General features: G+C 45.4%; 2 pseudogenes; one reads left to right on the forward strand and one right to left on the reverse strand.

Annotated features, from left to right (window-relative positions):
• Positions 1–5236: 5236 nt before the first annotated feature.
• Positions 5237–12093, reverse strand: LOC107522899 (small ribosomal subunit protein uS12-like; annotated as a pseudogene).
• LOC132541615 (small nucleolar RNA SNORA70) lies at positions 11819–11929 on the forward strand (annotated as a pseudogene).
• Positions 12094–13093: the final 1000 nt, after the last annotated feature.

Below are 13093 nucleotides of genomic sequence, written 5' to 3' on the forward strand. Positions count from 1 at the left end.
ACATATAAGGTTTCAGGCTCAGGAAAAAGAAAAAAAAAACTAATATAGTCACAGGCCCTTTGGAATATAACTAAAATATGCATACTAGCTATCTATAAAATGGAGACCCCCAACCCTTCATCTGCACTATTCCAGCCTTTAGGTTCATGACTAGTCAACAATTTGTTTGGCTTTATATGTTAACTCTCTTTTCAGCCACCAGGTTCCAGATGCTAGCAGGATGCAAACCAGACTTCCTGGACAGACAATCCCACCAATGTGTCCTGGAGCTCCGTTTCCCCAGAACCCCACCCCACCCCACCTCACCCCACTAAGAAAAGAGAGAGACAGACTGGGAGTATGAATCAACCTGCCAACACCCATGTTCAGCAGGGAAGCAATTACAGAAGCCAGACCTTCCACCTTCTGCATCCCACAATGACCTTGGGTCCATACTCCCAGAGGGTTAAAGAATAGGAAAACTATCAAGGGAGGGGATGAGATACGGAGTTCTGGTGGTGGGAATTGGGTGGAGTAGTACCCTCTTATCCTTCTATGGTTTTTTCAGTGTTTCCTTTCTATAAATAAAAAATTAAAAAATAAATAATAAAAATATTTAAAAAACATTTTTATTTAGTTATTGGATAGAGACAAAAGAAATTTAAAGAGATGGGGCAGATAGAGAGGGAGAGATGGGTAGAGAGAGACACTTGTAGCCCTGCTTCACCACTTGTGAATATTTTCCCCTGCAGGTGGGGACCAGGGGCTTTAACCAGGATCCTTATGCAGTGTAATATATGCCTTCAACAATGTGTGCCACCACCCAGCCTCTTGAAATTTCTGGAGTGGACTCTTGTCAAGTTATTTTGTTTGTGTGGCTAACACTGGTTTCCAAGGGTACAGTTTCACATCACACCTACAACCAAATTTCTGTGTTCTCAGTCTCCCAATAACCACCATAATTCTCACAAAGGCTTCATTCTTTCATTTATGGCTTGTGCTTTATTTGTCTACAGCTTTCAAAACATGGATTTCAGGGTGGGGCAAACAGCACAATGGTCATAAGAAAGACTCATGCCTGAGGCTCTGAGCACCAGCACAAGCCAGAGCTGAGCAGTGCTCTAGTAAAAATAACAAAAGTATGAATTTAAAATCACAAGTCAGTACACAACTGAGAAAATCCTTAAGGTCCTGGACCATACTCCCACCCTGGTTGTCACTTGCTGTACACATACACCATCATCACAATCACTACCCAGGCAGCCCCGCTTCCCATGCGCATGGACTCCTGGGCCTGAAAGCCGGCTATACAGCCCAGATGCCACAGGAACCTCACACTCAATTTTAAGGCTGAGCCACTCAGGAAGCCTGGAAGAGAGGCCAGTCTGTAGACATGCAGGACCTCTCCGCCCTTCCTTCCTCTCTCGCAGAGGCCTCTTTCCCAACGTCCCTCCCTCCATCCCAGCCACCCTAGGCTGGATGCGACAGTGTGGGGGCGCCCCCGTGTGGAACAGAGCGGCCCTGCAGTCTCACCGCTTGCATGCCACGCGTACCTGCTCATGCGCCCCTCCCAGAGCCTGCGCCCAGTGCACCTCTCTGACCCTCTGGTCTGATTCCAGATTGGAGTCTCTCCGTTCTCACAGTGTTGTATGGGCATCAAAGGTATTTCTCATCTGAATTTTTTCTAGGGCTGGCAATCCAGGAATTGGGTGGCTGTGACTTCAGGCTCTTCGGCATTTGCCTGATGCTGACTGGGGCTGCAGGCATCAGAAAGCTGGGATGGAGTCACTTCCAAACTTGTTACGTGTAACTAACTACCTATGAGGCAGGATTTCTTAGTTCCTTGTCACTGGGGCCTCCCCCTACAGCTTCTAAGGAGAAAGCAGCTACCTTCCCCAGAACAGATGCCCCCAGAGAAAGCAAGCAAGATAAACCAAAGCAGAGGCTGCAGTGTCTTCTGACCTGTTTTCTTGAATAAGAACCCACCTCACATCTGCCACTTCTGGCTGTCACACAAACTGAAGGATATGACCCCCTTCTTCCAAGATGTCTGTCTACATCAATCTTTTTCAAGATGTGTCACTTTGGCACTTGGATTGTCTTAATGATTTTGAGCTAAGTTCCATCATCACCAAAACCAGTTTTTTCCCCCTTGTTGTCACTGAGCTTCACCTCTTCAGCATGACTTTCTCAGATGAAGCAGAGACAAAAGAAGGGAGGGAAAGACACCGTAGTACAGCTTCTCCCAGTGCAGTGGGGGTCAGGTTCGAACCTGGGTCAGAGGCATGGCTAAGCAAGCACACTATATAGGTGAGCTGTCTTGCTGGCCCTAGAAGACTTCATCCATTCACTTTAACTACTTATAAGTGAGTCATCTTTTCCTTGTAATAAATGTCAGCACCCCTCCTTGAAGCCTTAGACGCCTTACCCACTCCTTGGCTTAGGATATATCTATACTTGGCTCTATTTGATTTATTATTACTCTTTTACTGGCATACTGCTCAACTCTGGCTAATGGTGGCACTGGGGATTGAACCTAGGGCCTCAGAACCTCAAATATGAGTCTTTTTCATAACCATTATGCTATCTCCCCAGCCCCTCCTTTTGCTTTCTAGTCTATATCCCTGTAGCTTCTCAGTATGTATGCCACTAACTTTGTGTTTTCTTCAATTATTCTGATGTTTTTTAATATTTGTTTATTTATTCCCTTTTGTTGCCCTTGTTGTTTTTTATTGTAGTTATTGTTGTTATTGATGTTGTCATTGCTGGATAGGACAGAGAGAAATAGAGAAAGGAGGGGAGGACACAGAGGGGGAGAGAAAGTTAGACACCTGCAGACCTGCTTCACTGCTTGTGAAGCAACTCCCCTGCAAGTGGGGAGCCGGGGGCTCGAACCAGGATCCTTCCACAGGTCCTGGTGCTTTGTGCCACATGCGCTTAACCAATTACTCTGATGTTAATTGGACTGCTCAACCAGCTGGAGAAGAGCCCCGAGGGATGTGGGGGAATTTGTCTTCCTTCCCTACAAGGCCAAGTCACAATGGAGCAGTAATGTGAATTCCAGGAGTCAGGGACCACTGGGATTCTTCTTACAGGCTAACTCCCACAAAACACAATGCTTTAAATGTTAGTTCAAAAATAAAATCAACTTTCATAAGCCCACAACCCACATAGAACTAAAACATCATGAGTTTCCTTTCACCTATCCTACCTCCCTGAGTAAGAGGTCATCACCATCTTAAACTGTGTGACAAACCATTCCCTTGTTATTAAAGTTTTGCCCTGTGAGAAGATCTTTACATGCCATACATCAGATAAAAGTTTAATAACCAACATATATAAAGAGCTTCCCAGACTCAACAACAAGACAACAAATAACCCCATCCAAAAATGGGGGGAGGACTTGGACAGAATATTCACCACAGAAGAGATCCAAAAGGCTGAGAAACACATGAAAAAATGGTCCAAGTCTCTGATTGTCAGAGAAATGCAAATAAAGACAACAATGAAATATCACTTCACTCCTGTGAGAATGTCATACATCAGAAAAGGTAACAGCAACAAATGCTGGAGAGGGTGTGGGGTCAAAGGAACCCTCCTGCACTGCTGGTGGGAATGTCAATTGGTCCAACCTCTGTGGAGAGCAGTCTGGAGAACTCTCAGAAGGCTAGATATGGACCTACCCTATGACCCTGCAATTCCTCTCCTGGGGATATATCCTAAGGAACCCAACACATCCATCCAAAAAGATCTGTGTACACATATGTTCTTGGCAGCACAATTTGTAATAGCCAAAACCTGGAAGCAACCCAGGTGTCCAACAGCAGATGAGTGGCTGAGCAAGTTGTGGTATATATACACAATGGAATACTACTCAGCTGTAAAAAATGGTGACTTCACCGTTTTTAGCCGATCTTGGATGGACCTTGAAAAATTCATGTTATGTGAAATAAGTCAGAAATAGAAGGATGAATATGGGATGATCTCACTCTCAGGCAGAAGTTGAAAAACAAGATCAGAAATGAAAACACTAGTAGAACCTGAAATGGAATTGGCATATCGCACCAAAGTAAAAGACTCTGGGGTGGGTGGGTGGGGAGAATACAGGTCCATGAAGGATGATAAATGACATAGTGGGGGTTGTATTGTTAAATGGGAAACTGGGGAATTTTATGCATGTACAAACTATTGTATTTACTGTTGAATGTAAAACATTAATTCCCCAATAAAGAAATAAATTTAAAAAAAAAGTTTTGCCCTGTAGGTACATATGTCTAAATAGTACCATAGAAATCAATAGTTTGATTTCTGATCTTCATATAAATGGTCCACTCTATATAGTTATGTGATATTCCCTCCTCCAAGCTTCAAGCTTCTAGAAACTCTTTTTAAAATGCGAACTTATTTTGTCATCTGGGAGGTGGCACAGTGATAAAGCTTTAGACTCTCAAGCATGAGGTCCCGAGTTCGATCCCTAGCAGCACATGTGCCAGAGTGATGTCTCAAAAATAAATAAAATCTTTTTTTAAATGCTAATTTATTTCTCAAAAGTTTCATTTATTCATTAACAAAAGGTATAGAGTGAGATGGAGATAAAGAGAACCAGAGCATCATTCTGGCACACACACAATACCAGGGATCAAATATAGGATCTTATACTTCCAAGTTTAGCTCCCTACTCACTGTGCAACCTCCTGAACCCCTAGAAAACTTTTTTCCTATCACCCCCTACTCTGGAGGGGTAGCTGATTGTTTTTTAAGTTACCTTGGTGTATTGTATCCATTCTCCTGTGGATGGATGTTCTCACCCCCTTGTCATGTGAGTAATGAAGCAAAGGCTCTTTACACATGTCTGCCACTCCACACACACAAGCTTTTTCACCTGTACACGTAAGCTGGGTCCTAGCATAGGCAGGTGTTTCATTTAATAAGATAAAACCAACTTGCTTTCCAAAGTGGTTGCACCAATTCACACTTTTGTTTATGACATATAAAGAACCCAATTACTCCATATCCTCTTCTTGTGGATGGTGGGAAGGTGGAACAAAGGACTAGAGGGCGAGAGAGGCTGAGCAGCACAGAAACTGACAGTGGGTAGACCCACACACCCATCAACTCCAGCCCCTTTGCTACCCCACCCCACCAAGCACTTGGCTCACTCTTCCTGAGGAAGTCTCACTTAAAGAAGTATACCATTTTTATTGTTTGTTTTCTGGCCTTATGAAAATTTATTACCACACTTTCAACATCAAATATATCATCTTGGTCTTTCCTTCTTGTCTTTGTATAAAGCCAAGAGAGAGACACTGACTACTTTGATAACTTGAAATTGGATTAGAGGAATGTCACCAACAACATGACCTTTACAACTAAATCCAGCAACCAGAGCATGATCATTTTCCTCAAAAATTTTTTTTTCAAGTAGCCACCATTGGGTACAAAGGCTGTGATTTATTTGCTATTCTTGATCTGACACACCTCCTGAGAGCAGAATTGAACTGTTTGTCTTCAACCCCTACTTTTCCTGGCACAATCCCCTTTGTACAGGAAGAATCTCCAAAAGAATTAGCCTTCAGAGCTGTACCCAAATGGGTTTTCTTGCACTGCTTATCATGCTACTTCCAGTCTCCTCAGTGGCTACGGAGCTTCCTGGAAGTACAAAGACCTCAACATTTGCCCTTCCTGCTGGTATCATGGCCCTGAGCAAAAGGGTAAGAAGAGTACCTTTATGCCAGCTGTTTCTATTGATCTTGAGACAATGACACATGCTCTCTTCATTGTAAGGACTTCACAGAGTTCTCACAAAGAATTCAGGAGGTCAGGAGATAGCTCACCCTGGAGAGTGTACACATTACTACAAGCTAGGAGTTTGAACTCCCAGGCCATTACCTGTGAGCTCCTTGCAAAACTGGGGGTGGGATGGGGTGGGGGCATTCACAAGCAGTGTTGTGGTGCCTCTTCTCTGTCTGTCTCTCCAGCTATGAACTTCTATCTAAAATAGAGACAGTGGTCTGGGAGGTGATGCGGTGGCTGAAGCATTGGATTCTCAAGTATGAGGTCCCTAGTTCTTTTTTTATTATTGTTGTAGTTATTATTGTTGTTGTTATCGATGTCATCATTGTTGGATAGGACAGAGTGAAATGGAGAGAGGAGGGGAAGATAGAGGTGGGGAGAGAAAGATAAGACACCTGCAGACCTGCTTCACCGCCTGTGAAGTGAACCCCCTACAGGTGGGGAGCCAGGGGCTCGAGCCTGGATCCTTACACCAGTCCTTGCGCTTGGTGCCAGGTGACCTTAACCTGCTGTGCTACCGCCTGACTCCCGAAGTCCCTACTTCTATCCCCAGCAGCACATACCAGAGTGATGGATGTCTGGTTCCTTCTCTCTCTCCTTCTATCTTTCTCATTAATAAATAAATAAAATTCTTTTTAAAAATTAAGATAGAGACAAAAGAGAGAGAAGGAAGGAGGGAGGAGAGAGGGGGAGGGGAAGCGAGAGATACTACTGAGAGCAAAAGACCTGGGGTGGGGAGGTGGCATGGAGAATCCACTGTGCATCCATCTCTCCTTTCTTCCCTCTGCCCCCTCCTGGGCTGCAGCTCCTTCTTTTGAAAAGTGGAAGTAAACATAATAAAACAGAAACTTCTTTCAATGCAGTGGGGCCCGGGCTGGAACCTGGGTCATACGCATAACAAAGCAGTGCACTATCCATGTGAACTATGCTCCCAACCCTGGGAAAAACATTCTATATTAGACTTATCTGCAAAGCCTGGAAATTGTTCATTTACCAAATATTTGTTTACCAAAAAAATTTCATTTACGAAACATCTCCTCTTCCTGTGAATGGTCTTCCAGAAACACCTGCTCCCTTTTTTGCTCAGGATAACATGTAAGTCCCAACTGCATGACCACCTCTGAGTCTTGTGATTTTTTTTTTTTTTTTTTGCCTCCAAGATTATCGCTGGGGCTCGGTGCCTGCACTACGGATCCACTGCTCCCGGAGGCCAATTTTTTCCCTTTTGTTGCCCTGGTTGTTTATCGTTGCTGTTGTTATTATTTGTTGTTAGTATTATTGTTGTTCGATAAGACAGAAGGAAATCAAGAGAGAAGGGGGAGACAGAAAGGGGGAGAGAAACACACCTGCAGATCTGCTTCACCGCCCGCGAAGCAACCCCCCACGCAGGTGGGGAGCCGGGGGTTTTAACCTGGATTCTTACACTGGTCCTTCCGCTTGGCGCCTTGTGGCTTGACCCGCTGCGACACCGCCCGGCGTCCAAGTCTTGTATTTTTATGGCTCTTCTGTGCCTAGGCAATTTAATTTGTTTTTCTTCTGTCGATCTGTCTTATGTTGACTTCATTATTAGGCCAGCCAAAGAGGCTAGAGGGGAAGAAGAGAAATGTTTCTGCCTCTGCACAGAGCACATTCCTCAGCCCTGGGGACTACTCAATGCTCCTCCCTCCCAGGATGCTTCAGGCCACACAGCCTTTCCAGGCCAAGCTGCACCCAGGGCATGTCAGTAGGGGGTATAAATATCCTTTGTCCTCACCTCAGTTTCAGTCACCCTAAAGGTCGTTTCTTCCCTTGTGTTCCAGCAAGATTAACAGAAATGTCCAGGAGCTAACCAAATAGCTCACTTAGTGCGCTTCTTTGCCACCAGGTTGGAGCCCAGACCCCACTACATTGAAGGAAGCTTCAGTGCTGTGGTCTCTTTCATGCTTTCTGCCTTCTCTGTCAAAAGGAAGAAAGTTATTCAGATTGTAATTTACCGTCTCCCCCCACCCCCAGGCCTGCAGCTGCCCCCTGTTTTACAGGATAGTGCCCTGAGAACTCCCTAACAAATGTTCTGCACACCAATATTTATCTCAGAATTTGCTTCTTGTTCATTCCAATTTGTGACAAAGATTTATGTTAAGTAATATTTTTTTAAAAAGTACATTTCTTGCCCCCGGAAGTGGTGGAGTGGATAAAGTGTTAGACTTTAAAAGCATGAGGTTGGGGCCAGGGTGATAGTTCACTTGGCAGAGTGCACACATTACCATGCACAAGGACCTGGGTTCTAGCCCCTGGTCCCCACCTGCAGGGCAGAAGCTTCAAAAACAATGAAGCAGTGCTGCAAATGTCTCTCTTCCTCTCTCCCTCTCTACCCCCTCCCCCTCTCAATTTCTTTCCTATCAAATAAAACTTTAAAAATAATATTTCTTAAACTTTTTTATATTTATTTATTTTCCCTTTTTGTTGCCTTTGTTGTTTTTTACTATCATTGTAGTTATCATTGTTGTAATTGATGTCGTCATTGTTAGATAAGACAGAGAGAAATGGAGAGAGGAGGGGAAGACAGAGAGGGGGAGAGAAAGACAGACTTCTGCAGACCTGCTTCACCGATTGTGAAGCGAAGCGACTCCCCTACAGGTGGGGAACTGGGGGCTCAAACCCAGATCCTTACACCAGTTCTTGTGCTACGTGCCACGTGTGCTTAACCCACTGTGCTACCACCCAATAATATATATAGTTTTTTTTCTAAAATCATTATGTCCCTCTTGGGGAAAACTGGAAATGTACCTTTGTAACAACAAAAATACTGTAAAGTAACATTTCCTCATAAAGTGATATTGAAATTAGAAGGAAAAAAACCCCTCTATGAAGTCCCAACTTCAATCCTCAGTCTCATATCCCTCAGTTCTCCTTCTCTCTCTTTCTCATGTTGTTGTTTACACACACACACACACACACACACACACACACACACACTTATGTGTATGTATGTTTTGTTTTTCTTACCAGAGCACTGCTCAGCTCTGGCTTATAGTGGTGTGGGGGACTGAACCTGGGTCCTCAGAACCTCAGGCACGAAAGACTTTTGACATAATCATTATGTACTTTATTTGTACTTTTGGGGGGTTGGGTGGTGGCACAGTCAGCAGAGGGCACACATTATGCATGAAAACCAGGGTTCAAGCCCCCATTTGCAGCCTGCAGTGTGGGAAGAAGCTTCATAAGCACTGTAGTCACAGGCACCTCTCCTCTGTTGCTCTTCCTCTCTGTCTCTTACTGCTATACAAAAATGAGAAAGGGAAAGATGTATATATATGTTTTAAACATTTCTTATTAATTTTTTATCTTGATTTATTTTTGGATAGAGACAGTCATAAATCAAGAGAGAAGAGAAATCAGGAAGATAGAAAGACAGAGAGACACTTGCAGCCCTGCTTCACTGCTCCTGAAGCCTTCCCCCTGCAGACAGGGTCCAGCGCCTCAAACTCTGGTTCTTGTGCACTGTGACATGTGTGTTCAACCAGGTGCACCACCATGCAGCCTTGTATATTTTCTAGAGTCATCACATGACAGCACCTCAGAAGGCATCTAGTCCCTCTCAAAGCAGAAATATGTTTGGGTTTTATCCCCCCCACACAGGGCCCCCCGACCCAGGGTTATTGCTGGGGCTTGGTGCCTGCACTATGAAACCACTGCTCCTGGAGGCCATTTTTGCCTTTTTGTTGCCCTTGTTGATCATCAGTGTAGTAGTTACTATTATTGTTGTTGGATAGGACAGAGAGAAATTGAGAGAGAAGGGGAAGACAGAGGGGTAGAGACCTGCTTGACTCCTCTGCAGGTGGGGAGCCGTGTGCTGGAACCCGGATCCTTAAGGTCCTTGTGCTTTGTGCCACGTGTGTTTAACCCGATGCGCTACTGCCCGGCCCCCTAGGTTTTTGTTGTTTTTTTTGCCTCCAGGGTTATTGCTGGGGTTCAGTGCCTGCACCATGAATCCACTGCTCCTGGAGGCCATTTTTTTCCCCTTTTGTTGCCCTTGTTGTTGTAGCCTTGTTGTGGTTATTATTGTTGTTGTTGATGTCGTCTGTTGTTGGATAGGAGAGAAATGGAGAGAAGAGGGGAAGACAGAGAGGTGGAGAGAAAGATAGACACCTACAGACCTGCTTCACTGCCTGTGAAGAGACTCCCCTGCAGGTGGAGAGCTGGGGGCTTGAACTGGGATCCATATGCCAGTCCTAGCGCCTTGCGCCATGTGCGCTTAACCTGCTGCGCTACCGCTCGAACCCCCCCTTTTTTAAAACCTCAACTTGAACCCTAACTATGACAGGAACTCTTCACTTCACAGAGCAGCCCTTTTGGTAGCTGGACAGGTCGGTCTGCTAGAAAGTTCACATGGCACTCAGCTCCAGTGGGCAGAAAGGTGGAGCACAGGATTGCTTGGGCAGCAGTGCTGTGCCAGGTGGGGAGGAAAAGCAGGCGGTGCAGACTCTGTGCCATGGCCCTGGGCACAGACCAGGTTCCCAGTGAGCCCATGGGCAGGGCTCGGGCTCAGGCCCCTTTGTAGTCCTCAGGTCTTGCACTTGCTGCACACGTCTTCATTCCCCACCCCCACCCCAACTCCTAGTGAAGCACAGGCACACAGGGTACAGTCATGCTGAGACACCCTGCTTTGTAAGCAGCCTGGTCACAAAAACAAAAATAGTGAGGATAACATAATGATAATGTAAAAAACTTCCATGCCTGAGGATCTGAAACCCCAGGTTCATTCCCCAACACCACTATAAGCCAGAGATGAGCAGTGTGGTCTACCTGTGTATCTTTCTTATTCAAAAAAATGAATGTATTGAAAAGAAGAAAGGAAGGAACAAAGAAAGAAAGAAAGGAAAGAAAGTCTGTTCTCCATATGGGGCGTCTGCAGCCTCAGCCTGAGCTCCCCTGTTCTAGCCCAGGCCCCCAAACAGGGAACCAAAGAAACTGAGATTGTGTGTTGCCCCCCACACACACACACACACACATACACACATCTGTATGACAGAAAAGGCCACTGCAAACCCGCTCTGGGGCACTACTGCCGCTCTGCTCCCTGGCGCCACTAGATGGCGCTATCCATTCAGGCTGACACCTGCCAGGGCTGACGCAGCCAACTCACCCTCCCTGGTGACTGCTGGCCGCCCAGGGGTCCACACACTGCCTGGGGCCAGCCTTTGGCCTTAACTAGAGGCCACACTCACGACATTGGAGATATCGTCCCTCCCGTCTGGAGCTCCACATGTTCACGCAACAAGCAGTTACTGAGTTCATGCCACATGCACGGGCTCCAGGTGCAGGAGACCAGGCAGCCCCACTAACGGTAGATTGAAATAAATGTCAGCTGACACTCTCATCCAGTGTCCCAAAAACATTAGGATAGGATGAAGGATAGTGTGAAGAGAGATGCTGGACACCCTCCCACCCCCAAGCACCCTGCCCTGAGAAACCCCCAGAAACGAGGGGGAAAGTAAGAGAAAGTGACTGTGCCCTGCACTTGGGAGGGCTCAGAGCCACCTAGAGTAAGACTAGCACTGGTGGTGGGGAGACAGAGGGGTGTGAGGCAGATCACTGCCTCCTCCTGCTGGGTGGACAGTGGGGTGAGGAAGCACAGGACTGTTGGCTTGTTCAGGCTAGGAGACCCACAGGCTAATGTGTGCAGGTGAGGACAGGAGTAGGGGTAGCATAGTGGTTAAGCAAAATACTCTCACGTCTGAGGTTCTGCAGTCCCAGGTTCAATCCCCAGCACCACCATAAGCACGAAGCATGAGATGAGCAGTGCTCTAGTTATTTAAAAAGAAAGAAAGAAAGAAAGAGAGGAAGGAAGATGAGATGTACAAATATGTGTGAGTGAAATTCAGGTGGTGGGACAATGGATAAAACACTAGACTAAAAAGCTTGAGGTCCCAAGTTTGATCCCTGGTATCACAAGTACCAGAGTGATTCTCTGGTTATCTCTCTCTCTCTCTCTCCCTCTCTCTCTCTCTGTGTGTGTGTGTGTGTGTGTGTGTGTGTGTGTGTGTGTAAGAAATCTTTATTTTAGTTGCTGGCTTGGTTTAGAGAAAGGGTTGCACTGGCTGCAAACAGCAGCTTCTTCGGTAGGTCTGCCATCAGTTGCCTGTACAGGTTGCCTTAAGGGGCCTTAGAGACAGCTCTTTCCATTGAATATTCATTTCATACCTGAACACCTGCTGTCCCCAGTGCTGGACTCCAAATAGGTACACTGGTGTCTTTAGAAAGTTCCAGCGCATAGAGACCAGGGTCCACATTGGCCAGATCATCCTGTCCATCCTCATCAAGCTGCAGAACAATCAGCATGTGACTGAGGCCCTGTGCAGGGCCAGGCCTCCATGTTGCCAAGAAGTGGGCCTTCACTGTTAGAAACAAATTTACCAAGTATTTATTCCATAATGATGGCTTGAAACTGCCTTATTCTCCATGGATTGCATACACAGATTCACAATCTTATCACAATCTTATCTGGCTAAGAGAAGAGAGAGTGGCGTGTCAGAGAACTCTTTCTTGTCTATGTTAGGGCCCTGGTTTGGGTCAGGTGCTATTCTGAAGATGTGACCTTCCTTACATAGTTGTATGGGACTTCTTAGCAGGCTAAGATAAGCAGCTGAATTATATCTACAGACTGTCAGTAGGTACTCAGTCAAGAACTCTCTTCCTGAAAGGCCTTCAGGGTGGGAGGTGTAAGACACTAAAATAACAATTCTATTCTGAATATATATATATATATATATATATATATATATATATATATATCCTTTTTAATGAAAATAAAAAAGCAATTTTTACTTCTTACATTCACCAAGTTTCACACAGATTAATTTGAAGACATGCAGCTGAAAAGATGGTGTGGGGGTTAGTACAATGTATAAGGTTTTTGCCTCTCATGCTCAAGTTCCAAGTTTGATGCCTAGAATTGCATACACTAGATTGATGTTCTAGTTCTCTCTCTCTCTCTCTCCTCTTTCCTTTCTCATAAATAAATACATCTTTTTTAAAAAGGGGGGGAGGATACAGAGAAGCAGACAGAAGTCCTTTAGATACAGCCGAAGTCTCCTGAAGTCCCCACAGTAGAACACATCATCCCCTGTGTTCTGAAAGCTAATTATTCTCCCCCCCCCAATCCACAGCACCCATTCCTCTCTGGGTTGTTCCTCTGCAGCATCTACACTGGACCTCCAGGTAATCTACACACAAGTTTCTCCAAGTTCAGGGAGAAAACTCATCAGTCCAGGTACATGCCTTGTCATGTGTGCAGCCTAGATTTGAGTCCTAGGACCATAGGAGTGTCATAGCAACAGGG

The sequence above is a fragment of the Erinaceus europaeus genome, chromosome 11 (genome assembly GCF_950295315.1).
Source record: "Erinaceus europaeus chromosome 11, mEriEur2.1, whole genome shotgun sequence".
Lineage (NCBI taxonomy): Eukaryota > Metazoa > Chordata > Mammalia > Eulipotyphla > Erinaceidae > Erinaceus > Erinaceus europaeus.